The sequence below is a fragment of the Chiloscyllium punctatum genome, chromosome 11, assembly GCF_047496795.1.
Source record: "Chiloscyllium punctatum isolate Juve2018m chromosome 11, sChiPun1.3, whole genome shotgun sequence".
Taxonomy (NCBI): domain Eukaryota; kingdom Metazoa; phylum Chordata; class Chondrichthyes; order Orectolobiformes; family Hemiscylliidae; genus Chiloscyllium; species Chiloscyllium punctatum.
In genome coordinates this window covers 37,166,270-37,191,744 of record NC_092749.1, presented here as the reverse complement: position 1 = coordinate 37,191,744, position 25,475 = coordinate 37,166,270, and the positions used below count along the sequence as shown (strand labels likewise).

At 38.6% G+C, this 25,475-nt stretch overlaps 2 long non-coding RNA genes across 3 annotated transcripts in view; one reads left to right on the top strand and one right to left on the bottom strand.

Moving 5' to 3' along the window:
• Window positions 1–1,532: 1,532 nt before the first annotated feature.
• The window catches only part of LOC140482904 (uncharacterized), a 47,867-nt gene continuing 23,924 nt past the window's right edge, over window positions 1,533–25,475 (top strand). Inside the window, exon 1 of one of the 2 annotated variants that reach the window (XR_011961809.1) lies at window positions 1,533–1,825. This is a non-coding gene — a long non-coding RNA (uncharacterized lncRNA). The remainder of the gene's footprint in view (window positions 1,826–25,475) is intronic. The other variant, XR_011961814.1, reaches the window with a different exon arrangement.
• Window positions 14,661–25,475, bottom strand: part of LOC140482905 (uncharacterized) — a 31,252-nt gene continuing 20,437 nt past the window's right edge. The window contains exons 3-4 of the long non-coding RNA XR_011961815.1: window positions 18,994–19,057; window positions 14,661–15,425 (exon numbers count right to left, since the gene is read on the bottom strand). This is a non-coding gene — a long non-coding RNA (uncharacterized lncRNA). The remainder of the gene's footprint in view (window positions 15,426–18,993; window positions 19,058–25,475) is intronic.

Here is a 25,475-nt window from a genome sequence, read left to right as displayed (position 1 = left end):
ATCTGATACGTTTGCTTTCTTCCCTCCTGTCCCTTCAAATGTTTAGCAACAATTTAATTAGATTTTTTTTAACATCGACATCGGCACGGTTTTGTATTATACGATTGTTCTTTAACTGCTAGCATGTGCTCGTTATATGAGGGATGGCGGCGCTTCCATCGAACGCGTTTACCATTGGTGAACGTTAAATGTCACACCGTGAGATATATGTTAAATTTGCCATTGGGTTTATGTGAAGATTCCAGGTGATTATTGTTGGTCTAACCATAATGCCAATATAATGCAGATAAAGAAAAAGGGCTGGAGAAAAAAAAAATGCACAACGGGCCTTTAAAAATCTTGATTGCAGCTTATTTAAAATCACGTCCAAGATGAGAAAACGATCCACACAAATCCGTTTACTAGTTACGCCAGTGAAATATAAAACGTACTGAGGCTCTATTCCTTTCTCAATCTCATGCGGCTGCAGGCTCACGTCCAGTACAAAAATACAGATGGCTATTTTAACCCCAATGTAACTCACAGTTTTTTTAAAAAACCATAATAGTATAGCCCATACCGTTGTCTCCATTTTTCACTTTATAAAATAGAAAGAAAATATATTTAAAAATGTATTTATTGGGTATGAGACGTTATTCCAGAGTTGTCAATGTCTGCTTATCTAAATATGTTGAGCACACATGTCACTCTGACTGCTGTTGAGTGCACTTAATGTCATTTGAATGCTCCAGAAATGTTAGCCTTCTCGCTGTAATGTTATTCGCAAAGTCTCTTATGATAACTGATGAATGTGATCATATATAACATGGTCGTCCAACATAATTATATATCCATGCACCAAAGCAACTGCGATATCTGGCTTCTCTTATGCTCCGAATACTAAAATAAATTATGTTGAGCGGTGTGTAGACTGTAATATAGAAGGTCCCGGTCAATTGCACATTATTGAAGAAGGCGCTACGTGCATCTTGCAAGTGAAGTGATCTTAATTTAGGTTTAAAATATTATAGTCAATGGTCTTTTCACTGCAGTAAGATGCAATGGCGAAGGAAGCTAATTATACGTTTATATCTGCACTGGGCAAATAAAGTCTATAACAAATGTGACTCCAGGGATAAAAACGATTGAAGTTAGCATAAGTAATCGCAGCCATTTGTTCTCGGACTCTTGCAATACATTATTTGAGGCTTGAGATCTCTTGTTTTCTTTTATTTTGGTATCTGGTGGCGATTGTATATCTTTCTAGCTATCTACCTATTTATTTACCGGTTTGTCAGTCTGTCTTTCAGAATACTGACTTGGAAGCCTATTTTGATTTCGTGTATTGTTAGCCTTTACATTGTTAAAAGTCTTTGGTGTCTCTGGTTATAAAACCACGTTATGATACAACATTTACGAGCGATCCTCCATGGCCGTGATTTTAATTTTTAAAGGGTATCGTGATTATCTTTAATCAAATGATGTATCATGCTAAGGTTCACGTAGTTGCCAATGATGATAGTCACCCAATTGCTTCCTCTGCGGTTTTATCGGTTAATCGACTACTGCGATAAAATGGAACTGCGTTACAGAAAAGTAATAGTTGCAGTGACGTTGTCACAGATAAGGACGGAGGGGAGTTACAAACGGGCTTGGAAAGGATAATAGAATTTGAAAATTGAGCGCTCTATATATCACATAACTGTAACCTAATATAGGGGATAGGGTTATAATGTTAACTCAAAATACCAGGCAAGAGTGTTGCCATTTATTAGTCTAACCGTCGCCGTGCAAGGCTGCCTAAAGCATAGGTTACTACTTCATTCTTGCTATGATTCAGTAGAAGGTACGTTTTAATATTTACATACGCGTTAGCTGGTGATTGGGACTCCAGTGCTGTCTTGCAGTGTTAGCAATGAAGCAACAAGCTCGTAACCATGCAATTGTTCTGCAGTTAACTAAACAGGTTACATGACCTTATCCTCTGTTTTCAACGCTGTTTCATACTGCCAGTACTGTTAAACATTTCCTTTAATTATCAATATGTATTTATTTGAGAGAAAGGGAAGTGGAGAGTGGAGGAATTGTTGCCTTGATACAGAAGCGTGAGTTGTGTTTAATTGTGCGTGCTCATTCGGAAGTAATTAGAGTGAAAGTTGCATTAGTGTACTCGCGTTCGCCATCTTTGACAGGCTTTGCGAAGTATATCTGAGCATTTTCTTACATGCTAGTACCTGGACTAATTTGGAATAATACTTTAAAATCAGAATGTTTAGCGCCGCAATGCCTTCTGCTATTTTACAACTTATTGTAGACTACATTTATATGAACAATTCCGAGTTGTTCCTTTTCTAAAAAGTAAATATACATAATGATAAATATTAAATATATTTCTCTTGGCAATCCAAAGCATTTAACTGTTTCATTAATCCTGCTATGATATAAATAAATATATAAAATAGAATCAAGATGTAAGATAAGAAGGGGTACATTTTGGTCTGAGTTTTTTTAATGTTTTGGGGAACTTTGTTTTTGTTGCTTACTTGTTCAGCATTTGTAAATATATTTGAAATCATTAATATCTAATCTGAATTTTAGTTATTGTTGTAATTGTCGTGAAATAATTTGATAGAATACAAGCTCCAAGAGAGTAAATGCCTTTTCAATGAACCAACATTTCGATTGAGACCGTCATAAAAGACGTCTTGCCCCAGAGACGAAACTACTAATCAAAATCACCAGTTACTCCTGGTGAGCAATTAGACGTAATGATTGCACGTTACAAATAATAGTTATTTTCCACATTTTGGACAAAAAAATTATCATTTCTTCATTATTAATTACAAAGATAATCTTCTTAATTTCAAATTCAATATTATCGATCTACGGTCCAAACAAACGAGGGTGTTCTAAGTGGTCCAAAAAAGCGAATTATTTACTAATCCACAAGGGTGCCAATCAAATGTGAGAAAGCTACTTTGATTTTACAGCGTGGATCAAATTAAAAGAACTGGAGGGGTAAGCAGGCATTATTTAATAACAAGTTGGTTTCAAATTGTTTTGCCTTTCAATTCATATCCACAAGGACAAATAGAGAAGTGCGCGATAAAAGCAAATTACTGCGGATGCTGGAATCTGAAACCAAAAGAGAAAATGCTGGAAAATCTCAGCAGATCTAGCAGCATCTGTAAGGAGAGAAGAGAGAAAAGAGCTGACGTTCCGAAACGTCAGCTCTTTTCTCTCCTTACAGAGGCTGCCAGACCTGCTGAGATTTTCCAGCATTTTCCCTCTAGAGAAGTGCGCGCATTGACAGGCCCACAACTGAGCCACAAGTTCAAATAAAGCAGTGTGTTGTGCTGGGGGGGATGGGGTCAGTGATTTAGTAAAACAAGATCACAATTCGCAACACACTACGTAACTTGGGGCTGAATATAAGATGATGTAAAATCGAAGGCAGAAACCGCATTAAGAAGGAAAACTTGCTCTGCTTGAACCGGACTGTTCGTCAGCCGTTTTCAGCATAGAGAGGAAGCAGATCGTTTATTTGGAGATACAAAATTTCTGTCCAAATTGACTCTCAGCCACGTTAGAAAGTGAACATTGATAGCCAGAGCCCTCTATAGGCTTGCGCTGTTATTTGTTCACGCAGTTATTTGGCGATTGGCCTTTTAGGTTAATATTACTTAGAGTCATAAAAATGTTTTCAAATCTGGCCTAACCAATGTCTTGTACAGCCGCAATATGACCTACCGACTCCTACAGTCAATGCTCTGACGCAATAAAGAAAGGCATACCAAACGCCTTCTTCACCATCCTGACGACTTTGAAGGAACTATGAACCTGCACTCCAAGGTGTCTTTGTTCCGCAACACTTCCCAGGACCTTACCATTAAATGTATAAGTCCTGCTCTGGTTTGCTTTTCCAAAATGTAGTACCTCGCATTTATCTAAGTTAAACTCCATCTGCCACTCCTCAGCCTATTGGCCCATCTGATCAAGATTCCATTGTACTCTGAGGTAACCTTCTTCGCTGTCCACCACACCTCCAATTTCGATGTCATCTTTAATTTATGGGATTTTCTCAAATTGCTCTGTGAAGTTGATTCGTGGCCCAGGGTGCGTGTCTGCGCAGCAAGAAGCTTTCGCTTCTTTGAACTTGTAGTACGCTTTATCAATGTTGGAAAGCTCAATAAACCAAAAATCTCTATCGACGAAACGCATACATCCCCTTGAAAATAGACCACTGTTTGGTTATTCTTCATAAATAAAAATTACTTAATTATTAAATCATGTCTCTACAACAATTAAAACAGAGAGATCTTCCTCTTGCACCACTTGTTTTCCTCAAGGAGAAACGCTACATTTCCAGGTGGACCATTAGGTTACCTTAATGGCAAGGCTACTCTTGCCTTTCCTAAATTGCGCCAGGGGATGTCGCTCCACTCGGACTAATTTGCGCGAACTCATTCGAGTGGTCTGAATAATCTTTAAATTTTGGTTTGTTTCAATTGTGAGATATTGAGAGAACGACTGGACCAGCAATAGGTTAAAAAAAGCCTCCAGATAGCACACACTTCAATCAGTACAATTCAAACGTCCACAGACAAATGTGGTTTCTTCCATTGTTCCTGCGTATAATTTATTTAACCAAACAGAAGTTAAGATCATGCATGTGATTTTTAAAAAATATATAACATCACAAATCAGGTATTATAACACATAGTAGGATTTCGATGGTTGATTAACGCGTTGACGCTTGATTTTGGCAAGCTTCATGAGTAAGTTTCAGGGTTCTTTGGATTTTATATTCTCCTGCAACAGAATACAAAGTAAACGACTTTGTCACATTAAAGAAATGTCGTTTGTTCAGTTGTATTTATAACTCTAGTTTAGATTAGACTGCTAAACTGTCTCACGCAGTTGTTCAGATATTGGGAGGGAGTCACACAGCATGGAAACAGACCCTTCAGTCCAACTAGTCCATGGTGACCATGTTCCCAGACTAAACCAGTCCCATCTGCCTGCGCTTAGCCCATTTCCCTCCAAAACTTGCTTATTCATGTATTTATTTGTTCGGATGGTAAAACTGTTTGACATAAATCTAAGGAAATGCTATGCTGTCGACTGTATACCATTAAATTGATTATATTTTTGTAAGCTGAAATAACTAGTGCTAAAGCACATATTCTCAATAATGGGAAGGTCTTGGATCAAGGTATAGAAGTCACTTTCGTGGAAATTAAACTGATTTTTGCACTTGCTAATTTAAATTAGTAAAACAAATTCTAAACTCTGACTTATCCACGCTAAGCTAAACTTGACGTTTGGCCTTGTCGTTCAGATTTCAGTTTATAACGTGTCGTTACGCCGTTTCTTCGGTCACAAGCAATTTTCTTCGTAAACATACAGACTCAACCATGAAATACAAGAGAATTACTTTTAAACAAAAAAATCTTGTCATGCCGTTAACCTCTCCTTTACCATCTAGCTACTTAAAAATTACAATTCAATTGCATAAATTGAAAATTACTGACTGCAAACGAATTGCCATGAGACCATCGAAGGACAATATAGCCAGCAATGATTTGAAATTATATATGTGCTTTAGTGATTTTAATGTAAGTGTATAAGCTGCCTCAGGAAGATGAAACTGGCACCCGAATGCAATTATATGTTAGGAGACACAATGTTTCCATTTTAAATTTGACCATATTTTCAAACCTTTACTTTAAATCTCTCACTAAGAATCTTTTGCAACTGACAGATAAGAGATGCTTGTTTTGACCTGTGAGCAGATCCATTCGAAAATGTGTCTACTCGCAGCAAATGTCGGAGCAAAATTTGCCAGTGTTCTCCAGACTCCTACGTCTGGCATTAGAACTGACTGTAGCAACTTTCAGAAGTGTTGATGACGCACGGACGAACTTCACCCGGAGAGGCGAGGGTATGGGGGCGAGGTGGTAAATAAGACTACAGCGGGCAAAAACAATTTAAGAAATTTGTTAACTTTGTTAAGACATAAAGAAAGCCCCGCGTTTTCCTCCCCCTTATTCGGAGGACTGATCACAATAGCCGGTACAGTTTCGATCAAACAATATCACTAAAATCTAACAGAGCTTTACAGCTGTGCTTAGATGCCTTTGAAAGTTAAAACAGAACTAACGTGACTGCGCTGAGACGACTGAGGGGTCAGACAGCAGGTAACCTGTAGGTCGAGAGTCACAATAGGAATTTTAAAGTGTAATTAATACGTAAGTTACTATATTCCATTCGAGGCAAAAAAAATATGCAAAGCAACTCTTTAAACTCAGGAATTATTGAATACATCAATAACGATCAATGTAATAAGTAGGAGAGAGTGAGGACTATAATACAACTGAGAATAATTGCTTTATATTGAATAATTATATTCCCTGTACTTCGTAAATAGGAAACTTGTTCAATGCGCAATTCAAATCAACGAACCTCATTTAGTTTGAGTGCTCCACAGTTTTATCCCATGGATAATAAAGGACTGATATATTCCCTTTTATATACTTCTGCCTCTGCCTGGTGTATTGCTGAAAATATTAGTTCATTTGTCCAATAATCAATTGCCATTGTATAGCGCAGAATCCAATTATAACATTTGGAGTTTAGTGCGAAAATAGCGAAACTCAAGAGAGGAATACAAATCACTAGGTGCGGAGGGAAGGACCATTCCAAATGCTGGGAATCTGCACTAAAACACGAAAATGCTGAGCAAATGTCAAGTGGCTACTTATTTCCAACTTTTTTTTAAATTTGAGGTTGCTACCAAGCTTGCTAAGTATTCCCAGTATTTTCAGCTTCTTTATCTAATATTTCCAGCGTTCGCCGTATTCTGCTTTACTTATTGCCTCAATCTTTATTAATTGCAGCTTGTTTATTGAGAAGTTGATGTCTGTAAAACTGAATACGTTGCGAATCTGTGTAACGCAGCTAATAGCTTTAGGTAAATGCTATTACCCTAAAGATGCTATACATGCCTGGACAATTCTGCTAACCGATGGAAAACCGCACTTGGTATAATTATTGTAAGGATATTTGTTTTCAGTCTCTCAATGTGGAAATGTTGTTGGTTAACTCTGAAGATTAAATATTGAGCAGTGGTGAATTCAGGCTTATGTATATTTATAGCACTGATATTATGCAAATAATGTATGTAGGAGAAAATTGTCTCATTGGTACAATATCTCCATCGCCTTAGTTGATGACAAAAACATAATGCAACGGCATATTTAATAATAAGCGAAGGCATCTAGAATTTTGCGCATATTTGCATTGCGAATCCCAGAATACATTTATAGCCCAAATTCACTGTTATAGGGAACGATTTGTCTTCATTTACCTTTTTAGGCAATGTATGATAATGATAGTATAACTATAAAAGTATTCAGATGTTCATAAATAATTAAACAGAAAGTGAAAATGAAATCGTATAAACACAATGTAAATCAGGAATCAGGGCAGATCTGAACACTGATGGAAATGGATTGAGAATCCCGGGAAAGGAGAAGTGGAGAGCAAGAAATGTTAGGGAGTAATCTCACATTTTATAGTTTGACTGGTGTACGGACGGACGGAGTACGGAGGTGGGGATGGGGGGTGGGGTGGTGGGGGGAGTGTAATTGTTTGCGGTCCAATATTTTGATTGCCACGGCCTGGAAGTTTCTTGAACGTAACTGAGCTAAATTTACAAGCTTAGAAAACAAAACTTATTTTCTCTCCTTCTAGAAGTGCTTAGTTTCTAACTTCTGAGTGATTGATACGGGACCAGACATCCTGAATGATCTCTTTTGCCTCAATAATAATGTACACCGATAAAAAAAAGCATAGGGCAGAACTATAGACCACGTTCTCCAGTATCGAAAAAAGAATAAGAATATTTATGTTGTATGCAGTCATATGTTATTTTATCCACCCACCACGAATAAACACGAATTCGACTTCCCAATCCCCACAAGCACTCCACGCAAATACAGTTGCATAATCGGCTCATCCTTGAATTACATTATTTTTAGAAGTAGCCGTCAAGCTCACTGTGAATTTACTTGGCTGAAATTAAAAAGGGCTTGTCGCTCGATTATTCTTTATAATTTCCAGGAGTAAAGCAAAGAAAGAACCGGTGGTTTGACATATCGTCCAAGTTTTGTTGAAGGCATCTGTTTTTATTTTGGCCTGTTTATGCTCCGTTCACTGTAATGCATGCAGTTTTGCATTGGCTGTTCAGGCATACCTCTGCTCTAATACAGTTCTATTTAAATAATTCATGCAGATGCAGTAGGATGAAGCAGATTGAGAGATTGTGATATGGAGCATAAACACCAGCGTACAATAGTTGGGTCAAATGATCTGTTTGGGTACTGTAATTTCTACATAAAAGTGCAAGAGGTTGTTCAGCTGGGTCACAGTTTAGTCAACCCAAACCCCAATTATATTTCTAACCTTTAAACCCTGAAGTGGGTCTGTGTTTTCACTTTCTTGCCGTTAATTGTTGGTGGGTATTGAAGTAGACAATCTTATTAATTATTATTAATGCAACCTGCAGAAAAAAAAACTTTGCAATTAACCTGTTGCGACACCACCGGGTCCTCATTGGCATCAATCGCTGGTTTTTCATTTTTTTTCAATCTGGATTTGAATTAAGGTCAAGTTGATACTCTGATGTTTAGTGATTGCATAGCCCAAGCATTCTATAACGGAGATGCATGGACAGTATGAACCAGTCTATGTTTGGCAAAATCATTTATGTTCGGAATGACGCGAAATGAAAACTTGCATAATCCTTCAGTTGGGATTTCGTTTTCTGAGATGTGAATTAAAGCTGTATTTGCATTTGGTCCGCTACAGGCAGATGCAACTGGGGTACTAACCAAATAGAACCCTCTACGTGGCTCCTGCTTGACTGGAACTTCTGCTTGTTTGTTTCGAGAAAGTTCTGCCCAACAGTTCGCATTTCAACCAGCGATTGCTGAGAGTGAATCCCTACTCTCTACATGTCTGTACGACATCTTGCGGATATCAAAAGTGCTCATGAGGCCCAAAGGACTGTCTGAACCGGTCCTGACAGTACACTGCAAAACCAAAAGAACTGCGGATACTGTAAATCAGAAACAAAAACAGAAGTTGCTGGAAAAGCTCAGCAGGTCTGGCATCATCTATGCAGAGAGTTAACGTTTCGGGTCCGTTGACCATTCCTTGAAACAGTATGCTTGCTTTGCACTGTAAGCAGAACCAAACCTAAGAACAGTGAGTGGTTCTCAGTCAGCTTCTCCCGGGATTCAGATCGGCACCTGGTACCGAATTTGCTCAGCAAGTTTAGCAAGATCCTGGCAGAAATTATTTTTGTTAGATGTTAAAATTGCAGCATAAATACGAATTTGATCCAGAATATATAAGTAGGCCTTAAAATATTGATTTTTGCTGAGGGCGTTTATGCATGAAAGTATAAAAATAAGGTATTAGTGTGATTTTTAAAATTACTTTTACCGGCTAAAATCAATCATTTCATGGAACTTTAGTGTAAGAGACTAAGTGGGTCGCTGACAGAACTGGCCGCCTGGGTCCATCATTTTGGCCTTTACAAGTCTTCTCGACCTGCGTGTGGGTGTGAGCTTTCAGGCAATACATCAATGAAGTCAATACTTCGATTTTTTTTGCAATATGCCCTTGAATGTCTTGCGGAGAAGCAAACCATTCGGCCCTACTAGATTATCCAGGCAGTAACGGTCCATACATTCACACATCTTTTATCTAATCCCATCGCTATGTCCTTCTACTATATTTTCCTTCATGAACTTCTGTAGTTTCACATAAAATGTATCCATGATATTTGCCCTAACTATACCACTGGAATTGTCATTTTTGTCATGCTTTGCTGAAGACGTACCTCTGAAATTCTCTGTTGGATTGATGAGCCATCGATTCACTTTAAAGTTATTGTGCAGTTTTGTGGGAAAATGCAATCGCTACAGATGGCATCATAAACGTACTTTTGCATTACTCATAACTCACTTTCGACTGGCTGATGACTGGTGCATTTTATCAAAGCAGCATACGTTTCAAACAAAAATAATTTATCGAAAATGTTTGGAATAAAGTAATACAATTCATGAGGGGTGAATGTTTCAATATTTCAGCTGACCAATCGACGTTGTCGTCACCAACAGTGTTGATTTATCAATATACGACATATAGTTGGGTGTTAAATGAAAGCAGACAAGAATGGGTGACTCTGGATTGAAAACAGGCTTAAATAAGTTTGTGTAAACTTGTTCACGCATCAAAAAAAAATCTATAAGTAACTGGAACAACAGAAACAATAACAATATGGTTGAATGCATTACGAGAGCACTTTTTATGTAAACTTAATTTTATAGCTATGTAAACAGAACTGCATTTCAGTCGGTATGGGTTTATTTCGGGATTATTCAATATAAGAGTCAATTAGGAGCAGAGTCACAAGGGTTCAATTTCACAACTAAACGCCATGATGCATGATCCGTTAACAACTTGGCTGTCCCACGTGGATATAATTAAATTGTTCTTTGCAGTAAATCATAGATGTCGCAATTACATTCTTATAAACCTCTATAGGTAATGCTTACAAACTCGCTACGGTAATTCACCCCATATTAAAACACAAAAGTCTGTCAGTTCAAAATCTTAGATCCACATCTTCACTTTAACATCAAGAATGGACGCTCTTCTTTGCTGTGAAGCATTCCAGCGTATCGTGATGTATTATTAAAAGATGATGTAAAATCTGCACTTGGAATTCCACTTATGAAGTCATAGATGAAGCACTTCATTGGAAATAGAGGGAATAAAAGTAAATGTTTGGCAATACTTTTGGATGGCTGGAAGCAAAGAGTGGGAAAAATTAGGACTATTTCAGAGTGGAAGTCGGGGTGACTAGTAGGGTGCCCTTGTGCTCAGTGCTTGTGTCTCTACTATGCACAACCTATATATCAACGTTTTGGATAAAGGAGTCAAACGAAATGTCTTTAAGTTTACTGATGACACAAAACTAGGTTCAAATGCGAGTGGTGAGGACGGAATAACAAAGTTTCAAGGCAATTTTGACGAGTTAATTGAGTGGGAAAATTTATGGCAGATGCAAGACAACATGGATAAGTGTTAAGTTGTCCACTTTCGGAGGATAAACAGAATAGCAGGATGCTATTTAAATCGTGACAGATTGGGAAATGTTGATGTAGAGAATGGCTCGTGAGTCCTCGTAAGTCAGTTACTAGAAGTAAGCATGCAATGCAGTAAGTGGTTAAGAAGTGGTTTGTTGGCTTTCATTGTGAAGGGATTAGAATACAGGAGCAAAAATGTGTTGTTGCAGCTCCACAGAGCTTTGGTATTGTATGCACTTCTTTCTTGCATAACAGTGAAGGTTCTGCAGTGAAGGTTCAACAAAATAGCTCCAATGATGGCATGCTTGTTGCACAAGGAGTGAGTGAGTCAACTAGACTTGTATTTACTGGAGTTTAGAGAGTAAGAGGAGATCTCATTGAAATGTATACAACTTTGTCAGGGCTAGACAGACAGGGATTATATTCCCTCTAGCATCAGGATTCTGAGTAGGGATAGCAGCATGGTGGCTCAATGGTTAACAGTACTATCACACAGCACCAGGAACCAGGGTTCTATTCCACCCTCGTGTGACTGCCTAGGTGGAGTTTGCCTGTTCTCCCTGTGTCTAGTTGGTTTCCTCATGGTGCTTCGTCCCACAGTCCAACGATGTGCAGGTTACACGCATTAGCCAAACTAAATGGACCATTCTGTCCAGGGATGTGCAGACTAAGTGGATTATCCGTGGAAAATCCAGGGTTGTAGGGTGGGAGAAGCAGATGTGGTCTCGATGGGCCAAATGACCTGTTTCCACGCTATGATTTTGTGGAATTCTTTTTTGGGTCCGCTCTCAGTGACAATCCTTCGGACTCAACATTGAATTTGACTATTTTAGAGGACGAACACCTTACTTCATGTTTGTGACCCACCCTGCGACCCCCAGATCCTCTTCTGTATGGGTTGTTTCCAGTACAGCCAACCCAGTTTTGACTATTCACAATTTCCACTCGCATTTATCTTTCTCCCAATTTATCATCAGCAATGCCTTTGTCTATTTCTTGTTACTCTCTCTCTCTCTCTGGACACAAACTCCAACTCGCCATCTACTTGACCTACTCTTACCAACCCATCCCCACAACCCCACCATTGTCAGCATAAATGTCATCATTTCCCAGCTGCTTCCAGTTTTGAGGAAGTGTCACTGAACTCCCAATTGTTAACTCTGTATTTTTCTCTCCACAGATGCAGATCTACTGAGTTTCTCCAGCAGTCTCTGTTTTGTTTCAGATCTCCAGCATTCACAACTTTTTGTTTTATTATAAGTGGTGGAGGCCAAATCATTGCATGTATGTAAGTAGCAAATATGTAGATTTCTAGACACCAACGCGTAAAGGTGGAGAAAAGAAATGGGAACTGGAGATAACTATTCAGCCATTTAATGAGATAATGGACTGATCTGTGGTCTAACTCCATGCACCTACATTTGGCCCTTTTCCCTCAATACCCTAGCTTGACAAAAACAAATACCTCAGGTTTAAAGACAGATGGTCATTTGAATGGCGGGCAGACTCTATGGGTCGAATGGCTTACTCTCGATCCTATTTTCTTTGTTTCAATTTCCTTTTCACTCTTGAAGTCTAATTATTATATCGATTTGAATTCATTGATCATCTTATTTGTCAAAAAAAAGTCGTTTAGGTTCAAACCAATCAATTCTTCATAACACGGTACAATTTCTGCTAAAGGCATGCTGTATCTCCATAAGTGACGAACCTCCGCGTGTTCGTCACAACCAGCCAAGCCAATCGGCAAGGGGGTAACTACAGATGTTCTCTTCTGACTTATTCTGTTCGCCTGCCACCATGAAACGACAAAGAAATGGACTGTAATCTGCAAAATATCTACATTACATTTGGATTATTATTGTTCACTGAGTAGAAATGCCATCTGTATCCACGTGGACACGCCATACCACTTGAGTTGGCCAATATATCAGTAATTACATGGGAACTTGGCTCCTAGTCATATCTGTAGCATAACCACAATTGTATGAGAAATATATCCACGTCTTTGTGTAAACCTTATGAAAAGACAAGCGCAATTTGCACTTAAGATCAAAATGCATGCATTTATTTTATTTGCATTTTCAACAGGTTTGCAAAACAAAACAGCTTAAAACTTGTAACAGATCGGCAATATATATAAGTTTGATGTAAAAAATTAGATTCTTGAGATTCTAATCATGCAAATACCGTGATATCAGAGGAGAGGATACAATCAGATCTAGATTTTCCCCAAATTTATCGACTTTTTTTACAAACCTAATATCATGTCTGGATTCCAATTTGTAGGTTTTAAACACGATAAATACTCCAAAATATGTCAGGATAGGGTACTGGTGTTTTAATTCAGTTGTCGCTGGTGTTGTAGTGATTTAGCCAAAGAACTAAGGAGGTGCTTAATGTAACGCTGAGGTGAAGTCGTAGATAGCAAGGACTTCCAATGCCTTCGATTGCGTTAGTAAGGTAGTAAATCAAATCACCGAATGTCCTCCATGCCCAGTAACGAGCTAGTATTTTCAATAATTATATCCAACCCCCTGGGTCTTACCTGGGTTGAACTGCATTGGCTACATGAAGCATTGACGCAAAAGGTCAGTCAGCTCTACATTGATTGAGCTGTCTTATCTGTAAAAGTAGACCAATTTTAGAGTGCCTGAAGGAGTAATGGCGTGTTATTAAGACCTGAGTACCTTTCTCAACTCAAATGCGAGTAGATTGTCCTTTGGTTCCTGATGAAGGGCTTTTGCCCGAAACGTCGATTTCGAAGCTACTTGGATGCTGCCTGAACTGCTGTGCTCTTCCAGCACCATTAATCCAGAACTTTGGTTGGTTAGTCCCGTTTAACTATACTATTCACCCTCTTTTACTTTCCTCACAGTATTATAGCACAGCAGGGATATCTACGAAGAGGCAGAACCGAAAATAACATGAATTCTTGTCCGAAGCATATTTTAATTTTGCTTTTTACTTGTTAAAAGATCAGGCACTTCCGAAATGCTGTTGTGATTGTGTAGCTTTTTAACTGAGCAGACACTTTTTTCATCTTGAACCACGTGATTTCGCTATATGGTGATTTTCATACGCCGCGTTTGATTTCTCTATTGCTATGATTTATGTGTCTTTTATATTTCTATTAATTCTTAGCTTGTTGCATTACATTGAAGCATAATCAGGTTTGGTTTACCGACCAGAAGGAAAATAAGCACCAATTCTCGATTTTCTTTGGAACTAAAGATCACTCCTTATTATGCGGGCACACTGCTGTTAGCCATCTACACGACCACCCCATCCCTCCGAACCAAAAATGCAAGGAACGCTACATGTTGCCATCTGCTGGCTCTGCATTAGTCTCACAGCCCTGAAAGGCCAGAAAGACTGAATCTTACATTGTGATAGGTAGCCCCCTGGCAGCATGTTTTATGTCATCACAACTATGATTCTGCCTCACTCAATGAGCAATACGAAAATGTTTATTGGTTAATATTTATTTTTATTTATTTAATGTTTATTCAGTACGCATATAATTATTCAGTAACATAATTAATCAGAGTTTCACAATTGGCTTCACGCATAGCGATAATGTTTTTGTTTAAAATGCGACTCGTTTAGAAACAATTCCTTTCATTGTTTCCATGGATAACCTGTGAAACCATAAAAGCACGATGTTTTTTATATAAGAAAACGATCATGCCAGAAATAAAGATCAGAGGAAATGAAGTGAGAAGAAACCTTCATTATTTTCGTCATAGCTTTTTGAGTTAGAAAGACCCAAAACGGCTTTTGTGTGAAGCGATCCAAATGCACTGACGTAAGTTAATTTTCCGTCTTCAAAGTGAATTAATGGCCCTTCACAGTGCTGAAGCATAATAGAAATCGCCATATAACCGCTGTACGGAATTTGTTGTACGTTTTTGGCTGCAAGTTCACTCCCAAAAAGAGCCAAAACACTTTTAATAAACCACAGGTACAGTTGTCAGGGTGGTAATCTTTCATGTCAGTGAATACCGGAGTGCGCTTCCCACCTCTAAACCCGCAGTAACTTCATAGTGCCATGGTAATTAAGTCTGCAAAGTCTCAGAATCTAGGCTGAAAGCCAATCTGTCACCCTGGAAATGTCGTTGCAGCGCCATATGTCAGTGAGGCACTTTATTCCAGCGAGCGTCAGGACTGCAAGCATCTATGCCCAAAGAGGAAAAGTGATGAGGTGATCAGCAGAAGAAAATAGTTCTTATGCCATGCCAAAGGTTAAGCGTTCTTCCCGAATATTACTGAGTTAACTATAACCTGAAAAAAATCAGAAAAAAATCAGACATTGTTTTTTTTTCTCTTGTTTTGTAGGCAAGCCCCAGGCTGTAACAGTGGGAGCAGGCCTCGGCTGCAGCAGCAACAGTTTTGGTGGCTGCCTGTGCAGCTGAATACAGCTCAAAAATAATGAACAACCAAAACTATTGTGCACTGTCCTTCACCCATATGAAAAACTTGTTTGAATATTGCACACAAATTAGAATATAAATATCTTCAATGTAGTGTCAAAAACTGATTGGACCTTGAAGCCATAATCCATGATCCTCAGTTATAGTTATCAGCAGCCAAAGCGCATTTCCCTTTACGAGGTACAGGCTGCATCTAAACAGTGTCAGCAATGTGCCCAGACTATCTCCCCCCAATCTAAACCCCAAGGCAAACTGTCAATATATGTTCAAGTGGACAGCAGGGACTAATTGGGAGCCATTGTTATGTTTACCTGATTGAAGCTGTGCGATGAATGGCAACCACTTTGTGCCTGATGAAAATAATTAAACTAATTTCTAACACATATTGTTAGATGTGGTGAGGTAATAAGAGCAGGATAGGACCATAGAGTAACAGAACATTAGCATTCCTTTCCACATGAGCCACCTATTCTTAACTTACTCATTGACTGTTGCATATTGGTTCAGTTTACAGGAGGGGACTGTAACATTTAGAACAATCTAAATTCACTGGCTTGCTCAATAGTGTTACTTTGTATATACTTCTGATCTAAAAGGTTATCCACTTTCCTGTTAAAAGGTAATTACTTTAAAATTATAGACAAGGGTAAAGTTGTAAAAATCAAATTTTGGATTTTCAAAAGGTCTTTGATGAGGTGCTACACAGCCAGCAAGAATATCTGAAGTGAGGGGAAAAGTGAGTGGATAGCAAATTGGCAAAAACATGGAAAACAGGCAATGGGGTAAAGGGTAGTTATTCAGATCGAAGGAAAATAGGAAACAATTTTCCACAAGAATCAATACCAGGGCTAATGCTATTAATTATTTTATCTAATGGTAAATACTTTGGAAAAATTCACTTAGTTTCAAAAGTTGCACATCCGACCAGACTTGGAATACAGCTAACTCTAATGAAAAATACACAAACAAAATGCAAGAAATTTTGAAAACTTGCAGGTTTGGTAGTTGAACTTCGATAAATGTGAAGTGATGCATTTTGGCATAAGAAGTAGAAGCAACTGATGCTGCTTAGAAAATTAAAAAGAAAATTTGAATGGTATATAACACAGAAGAAATCTAGGGATTATGAAAGATAAATTGTGTAAAGCAACATCTCAATAAGTAAAACAACTGCAAATGCTAAATCAAGCACTGTGATTTAATTCTGGAGTATAGAACTCAAAAGTAGAGAACTTGCGTTAAACTGGTAAGCCTGCTCATGCTCCGTTTGAAATGTTATGCACCATGCTATTAAAAGGACAGCAATGCAGATGGGAGAATGTACATTATTTACAAGTATGGTATCTCTGGAAAGGATTGAAGAGTATGGGGAATTTTGTAGAAAGAAAAGACTTGTAGGTGCTGATAGAGGTATTCAAAATTATGAATTATGAGAGAATGTTTTAGTTCTGGGAAAATCCAAAACTTAAAGCTAAACAACCTAAACAAGTGATAAATATTCAATTGCTATTAATGAAACCATTCGGGAAATTATTTTCCAGTCTTGAGTTCTTTGGAAGTTTGAACTTCTGATGGACAATTCTCCAATTCTCCAGGATTCTGCGAAAAAAAGTCTCTGTCTCTGAGTTAGGGTCAGAGACTTCATACATTTTTGATATACTTACCTTGGCAGTTACTCAGAAATGTTGAACAGAAATATCCTAGTGTAACTTCTGGGAATCTGTAAAATTGACTCCACCCATCACTCATAGTGATCTTCCCTGACTCTCCACTCTACCCCTAATTGATCCCCCTGCTCAGTTAGTCCCCCAACACCCTGAATTCCAAGTCATCCAATCCAATCTGAGCTGACAACACTCTCAACACAAATCAACTAGCCACTGATCTAACCTGACTACCCCACACCACACAACTACTCTCCTGATCCAACATGCTAACTCTCATCAGACAGCTAATCTACCCTATGACTCATCCTGATTGGACTCTGATTTGACAACACTAGTGACCCAACCTGGCTGACCCCTACCCGAGTATTCATTCATCCACCTAGTCACCTCATTCACCTACTATCCTATCCCCTCACCCCTGCCAACCTAACATCACACACATTTCTCATCCAACTAGCCTTCCATCCTAACCACCCTACACACTTATCATTTAACCTACCTGCCATATCATTCACTTACCCACTTACCTCACCCACATATCCCATCTATGTATCCCTCCATTTTGCATCCATTCACACATTTGCCATTCACCAGCATTCATGCTTTCACCTATCCACTAACATTCAAAGTGTACATATAAACTTGTCTTACTGTAGCAAATACTGCTAAGAGATATGCTTTGTCTTCCCTTGATGCTATGTTTCTATGATGGAGCACTTCATGGGATGTACACCCAATATTTTTTAATTAGTCCAGAATGGAAGATCTAGTCAGAAATGTGGAGCAGCATCAGATCACAAAAAAAATTGGAGAGGAGTAACAAACTGGCAGCTGTGTTGAGGCATATCAGATCAAGGAGAAATTTTTTTACGACCACCGGAAATGGTTGTGGTAATTAATTTAGATGCTTTCAAACATAAACTAGATGAGTTAAAGAGAGAAAAGGACTGGAAAGATATGCTGAATAGCTAACATGGGGCAAATGGAATGGGAGGAGAGACAAGTGAAAACTAAACACTGGAAACATAACATTGGTTCAATTGACCTATTTCTGTCATGTAAGTTTGTTATAATGAGTTTCCAAATTCTTTCTCTTTGCCTCAAAAAATTAAATCAATGCCATTTTTCTACCTATTTTTTAAAATTCTTGCATTTTTTCCTAAAGTTCTGTCTCATTGAAATCTTACAGCCTCAGAGGTTCTTATCTGTTCTTATTTGCCTATAACCTTCAACACCTAGAAATGCGTTCAGGACTCCCTTAACCATTTCAGTGATATAAAACCAAATATCTTCAATTTTACTTAATTACTGTAACCCCATAGCCATAGTGACTACCTCTTCAATAGACATACCTTTTAATTCTTGACATATAATTTTTATAATTAGATCCCTAAAACTATTCATGACAGAGGTGTTCATGCAATTGCTGATCCTGATGAAGTGAAAGCAGCTGTGAAGAATTTCCTAATTTGTTTATTTTGTGTCAATGAATTTTCGAACTAATATTTCCACAAATAAAATAGTACACTCAGAGTAGGAGCAAAACCAAATTTTGTTCATGGTCAGAAACAATATTTACATGTTTGTGCAAAAGCATCAATTAGGAATTTGTTAAAGTAAATCTGGGAAAGACATCGGAGGAAGAAATACAGGAATATCAAAGATAATCTGTCAAAAATTCTATAATAGTGTGCTATGCTGAGTAGAGCGCTTGTGAATAAAATAATAAAAAGAATAATAGAAAAGCTATACCTGTTATTATATCAAGCGTTCTTGGCAGCCAATGGAGTACAGTACTTTAGCTGTGCAATTAATTCTGTAATGTAAGAAATTCAGCAGGCAATTTACACAAAGCAAAGTTTTTCAAACAACAATGTAATGTTTAACGGCTAATCTGTTTATGCAAAGTGCTTGGATACCAAAATACAGCTAAGTTAGAACACTTCTCCCATGTCGTTTCCTGCCCGCTCTGCAATCCCACACCTCTCCATCCCTCCCCACCCCCACTCATGTGGACAAAATGTAGGAGGCCAGAGAACAGACAGCAGACCACAGAAAGCTGTCAGAAAGATGGTCTTCATTTGGACAATGAGGTGTAACAATGACTTTTGATTAAAAGCAGAGCAACTAAAAATCAGATTTCTCCTCTGTTGTGAGTCCAAAATCGAGGACATAATTTTAAAATGAGAGAGAAAGATTTAAAGGGCCTGAGGGGCAACCTTTTCACACAGACGGTGGTTCTTACATGAAATGAACTGCCAGAGGAAGTAGTAGATGCAGGTTCAGTGATATTTAAAAGACATTTGGACAGGTATATGAATAGGAAAAGTTTAAAGAGATATGGGTCAAATGGAAGCAAATGGGACTAGTTTAGTTTTAGAAATTTGGTCGCATGGACAAGTTGAACTGAAGGATGTCTTTCCATGCTGTGTGACCCTATGACTCTATATAAACCTAAGGAACAAGAGATAGGGTAGGTCAGTATGTTAACACATTATTTTCCTAACATAGGCCTTGATTTTTATCAACACTAACTGATGGATAAAAGTCTCCTCTCTCACTCACTTTCTATCTATCCCTTACCCCTGTAAAAATTACCCATTCCCAATTATGATTAAAACATATTAGATTCTGAAGGAACTTGACAAGTTGGATATTAATAAGTTGTTTCCCTTTGCTCAGGAATCTAGAACATGGGGCACAGTCTCACATGAGGAAAAAAAGATCTGGATCTTTGGAATTTTCAATGCCAATGTTCTATGATTAAATAAATTTCAACCTGAGATAGACAGATGATCAGATCGTTAAGGGCATGAGGACCACTTAAGATGGTGATATTCTGGCAGATTATAAATCATAATTGTATTGAATATTAAAGCATGTTTGAGAGGAGACTTTTTTTCTCACCTTCTTCTATTCACATGAAAGAAACCTGCATCTTTATTTAGTCAAGCATTATTAACCTAGCTGTCAAACAAGGTGTTGTAACATAAAATTATTCATGTGTTGGAAGTCAATAAGGGCTAAGGTCACAAGAATGGCTGATGCAGTAAATAGCAAGGGCATGCTAATAAAATAAAAGCAGCATTTAAAGATTGGGCCAAGTACATGTATTGGACGTTAGTGGTGGTACATAACTTCCTTTGCTGTACATCTCCCAATGCTCACATTTGCTAGTTGAAATTGAAGAGTGTTCTCTTCACCAGGTTATTAATCTTTATTTTCATGAGCACAAAATAATTAATAAAGTAACATTGAATTTTAAATACAACAATTTTCATATGTCGCCATTATCTTACAATACCATATTTCTGTAACTTCCTTCATCCTGACATTCACTTTTACTCTAGCCCTTGATCCTCTTAGCTGCACCAATGCTGGGAGAACTTTCAGCCTCTCATTCTATTCTCTGGAATTTTCATCTAAAATCCCTTCATCCCTTTGTTTTTGCCACAACCTTTGCAAACCTTCTAAAATCTATTTTTTAAATTGAGAGAGAGAAAGAGAGGGAGAGAGAGAGAAATGGTTAAAAAACACTTTTACAGTTAAACAAAAGTGGATTCACACTTTTTGTGCAACAATCATTTAACATAAAAGTCCTACCTTCAAACACCTCCTCCAATGCTTTGATTGTTGGACTGATTAACCTTTATCAAATCATCCATGCAGGAAAAACAAGTTTACAGAGATCATTATCAAATCCCTTGTCACTGGAAGTAATATCATGATGTTGCTGTTTTCAAAAGTGCATAAGGAAACAATAAATCTCAATGCAGTTTTCTTCCTTAAATTAGGAGGCTTCATTAAAAACATGTGTTTAACTTATGTTTAAACACAAAATGTGTTAATGTGTGTGTGTTGAGGGGGTGCATACTCCAATAATAGGAAAGGCATGATGATGCAGACTTCCAAGGGTTTCAAGTCATTGGAACTAGCAAGAAGCAGGTAGAGCACCAATGTGTAATGACAAGAAAGCTTTTAAAGTTTCTTTTGTCTGCAAATGATGATAGCAGGATGCTGCTTTCTGCTGGCTAAAAGAGAAAGGAAAAAAGAACTATTAATATATGATGTTTCTCATTAAGACATTTTGTTAACAAATGGAGATTTGCTTTTGGCAGAACAACTGGGGAGTTTATTTGTGTGTTAATAGCTAACCTCCATAAACTGAATGAATTAAATTAGGATATGTTAAAAGGCAATCAACTTACAGATTTCTTTTTCAGCAGGTAGCTTTTGGATATTATTACTTAACAAGGAAAAGCAATTTGTATGTCTCTCCAATTCCATCCCTTCCATTGAATTGATGTTTAACACAGCTCAGTGAGGTAATTTTACAAAAGGACCAAAAGACTGTTAAGTATATATGAACATAAATATATTACAATTGATTGCTTCCATTGAGTTTCTTTCAGAGCTTAGAGATCAATTCCTTGCTTTTAATGTTTTATATATATATCAGTGACTTGGATTTAAGTGTAACAAGTATGATTAGGAATTTTCCAGGTAATGCAAATTTGGCCATTATGAGAGAACAAAGATATTAATGGGCTGGTCTACTGGGCAGAAAAGTGGTACCTGAATTTAACTCGGAGATGTGTGAGGGAATACAATTTGAGGAGCATAAACAGATAAGGAATGCACATTGAAATTTTAGGAAATTCTAAAATGGTAAAGAACAGAGGTTCCCAAAGCACATGTCCTTAGCGTTCTTAAAGTAGCAGGACAGGTGGATGGTGGTTCACAAGTTCTATGGGTTTCTTTCCTTAATTTGCTGATGCACAGAACATAAACGGAGGACCAGTAAGCTCTGCTGGTTAGATAGCTTGTATCAAGATCAAACTAATGCCATCAACATGGGGCTGAATAGCCATTTTGGCTAAGTTAGACTCTGCGCCTGCATCCTTGCTCTGCTCCATATTAAAAATAAACATGACGTATACCTATAGTTTTGTGAATAATTTATGAGGACAGAGAACCGCAAAAGAGCCATATACGTCTGGAAGGTTATCTCAGAACAGCATAAAACACATGTTAAAGTACAGATATCTGGTTATTGTATTCCAGGAAAGGATGTGATCACACTACAAAAGGACAAGAAAAGATTTGAAAGTATCTTGCCAGGAAAGGGGATTTTAGCAATGTGGAAGGCTTAAATGGCTTTTCTTTTGGAAAAGCAGAATCTGAGAGGTGACTTAACAAGGGGTTGATTTTACTTATTAGGTATGTTTTCAGTTGGTGGAGTGAATATGTCAGGCAGATACTGGACCCTGACCTGACCTCCATGCTTCAGGAAAAATGTCAACCTTGGCACCCACTTGACATATTGAAATAATTAATTAAGCTCAAATCCTCCCCACCAATGCCTCTGACTTACCTGGACAGATTTCATTGATGCCTTCTTCCTGTTTGCCATCCAAGCAGTGTGCACTCACAGGCTCATGGTGCTACTGGGATTGAAACTCCAAAAGGTCTCAGTGGTCAGTACTGCTGCCTCACAGCGTCAGAGACCCAGGTTCAATTCCACCCTCGGGCAACTGCCTGTGTGGAGTTTGCTCATTCACCTCATGACTGCGCGAGTTTCCTCCAGGTGCTGCACTTTCCTCCCGCAGTCCAAAGATGTGCCAGCTAGATGGATTGGCTATGCTAAATTGTCCTGTACAGCCTATTGTGGATTGCACTATGGGAAATGCAGGGATAGGGGATGGGGGGTCTGGGTGGGATGTTCTTCAGACGGTTGGTGTGGTTTTGTCAGGCCGAATGGCCTGTTTCCACACTGTAGGGATGCTATGAAGGCGTGACATCCTCCCACTCTGCAAAAGCTTAGCCTGTCCATGGGGTTTATGATGGCAAGGAAGGCTTCTTCTGTGTCCGATGTTTGGCCACAAACCTACCTCTGAAAGGGGTGGCAATGAGCAGTTCTTCCCTTCCCTACTCCCACAAAATTCTGTGCTTGGTGTGAGGGATGAAGAAACAGGGGAGAGAAAGAATCTAGTTCCAAGCAGAAACATTGAAAAAGATCAAGGGTTTTAAAGCAATTGAAAGAAGAACTAGGGTAGAGCTAAGGGGATTTGTTTTGAGGGGTGTCGGTTTGCATTTATCTGAATTAAACTCCATCTGCCACTTCTCAGCCCATTGGCTCATCTGTTGTAATCTGAGGTAACCCTCTTCGCTGTCCACTACACCTTCAATTTTGGTGTCATCTGCAAACTTACTAACTGTACCTCTTATGCTCGCATCCAAATCATTTACATAAATGTCAAAAAGTAGAGGACCCAGCACCGGTCCTTGTGGCACTCCACTGGTCCCAGGCCTCCAGTCTGAAAAACAACCCTCTACCACCACCCTCTGTCTTCTACCTTTGAGCCAGTTCTGTATCCAAATGGCTAGTTCTCCCTGTATTCCGTGTGATCTAACCTTGCTAATCAGTCTCCCATCGGGAACCTTGTTGAACACCTTACTGAGGTCCATATAGATCACATCTCTGCCCTCATCAATTGTCTTTGTTACTTCCTCAAAAAACTCAATCAAGTTTGTGAGACATAATTTCCCACGCACAAAACCATGTTGACTATCCCTAATCAGTCCCTGCCTTTCCAAATACATTTACATTCTGGCCCTCAGGATTCCCTCCAACAACTTGCCCACCACCGATGTCAGGCTCACTGGTCTATAGTTCCCTGGCTTGCCCTTACCATCCTTCTTAAACAGTGACACAGTATTAGCCAACCTCCAGTCTTCTGGCACCTCACTTGTGACTATCGATGATACAAATATTCAGCAAGAGGCCCAGCAATCACTTCTCTAGCTTCCCACAGAGTTCTAGCATACACCTGTTCAGGTCCTGGGGATTTATCCACCTTTACCCATTTCAAGACATCCAGCACTTCCTTCTCTGTAATCTGGACATTTTCCAAGATGCTACCATCTATTTCCCTACAGTCTATATCTTCTATATCATTTTCCACAGTAAATACTGATGCAAAATACTCACTTAGTATCTCCCCCATTTTCTGCAGCTCCACACAAAGGCTGCATTGCTGATCTTTGAGGGGCCCTATTCTCTCCCTAGTTACCCTTTTATCCTTAACGTATTTGTAAAAACTCTTTGGTTTCTCCTTAGTTCTATTTTCCAAAGCTATCTCATGTTCCCTTTGTGCCCTCCTGATTTCCCTCTTAAGTATACTCCTACTGCCTTTATGCTCTTCTAAGGATTCACTCGATCTATCTTGTCTATACCTTACACATACTTCCTTCTTTTTCTTAACCAAACCCTCAATTTCTTTAGTCATCCAGCATTCCCTATACCTACCAGCCTTTCCTTTCACCCTGACAGGAATATACTTTTTCTGCATTCTCGTTATCTCATTTCTGAACGCTTCCCATTTTCCAGCCGACCCTTTACCTGCGAACATCTGCCCCCAGTCAGCTTTCAAAAGTTCTTGCCTAATACTATCAAAATTGGCCTTTCACCAATTTAGAACTTCAACTTTTAGATCTGGTCTTTTTTTTTCCATCACTATTTTAAACCTAATAGAATTATGGTCACTGGCCCCAAATTGCTCCCCCACTGACACCTCAGTCACCTGCCCTGCCTTATTTCCCAAGAGTAGGTCAAGTTTTGCACCTTCTTTCGTAGGTACATCCACATACTGAATCAGGAAATTATCTTCTATGCACTTAACAAATTCCACTCCATCTAAACCCTCAACACTATGGCAGTCCCAGTCTATGTTTGGAAAGTTAAAATCCCCCACCACAACCACCTTATTATTCTTACAGATAGCTGAGATCTCCTTACAAATAACTTCTCTGGATGTATTTCCAGGAATATCCTCCCTCAGCACAGCTGTAACGCTATCCCTTATCAAAAATGCCACACCCCCTCCTCTCTTGCCTCCCTTTCTATCCTTCCTGCAGCATTTGTATCCTGGAACATTAAGCTACCAGTCCTGCCCATCCCAGAGCTATCTTTCTGTAATTGCTAAGATAGCCCACTCCCATGTTCCTAACCATGCCCTGAGTTCATCTGCTTCCCTGTTAGGCCCCTTGCATTAATAAAAATGTAGTTTAATTTATTAGTCTTACCTTGTCCCTGGCTGCCATGACTGTTTGACTCACTCTGTTCTCAACTGTACCAGTCTCAGATTGATCTCTTTCCTCACTAGCTCCCTGGATCCCACACCACCCACCCTACATCTACCCCAAAACAGCTTCCAATGATCCAAACAACTCTC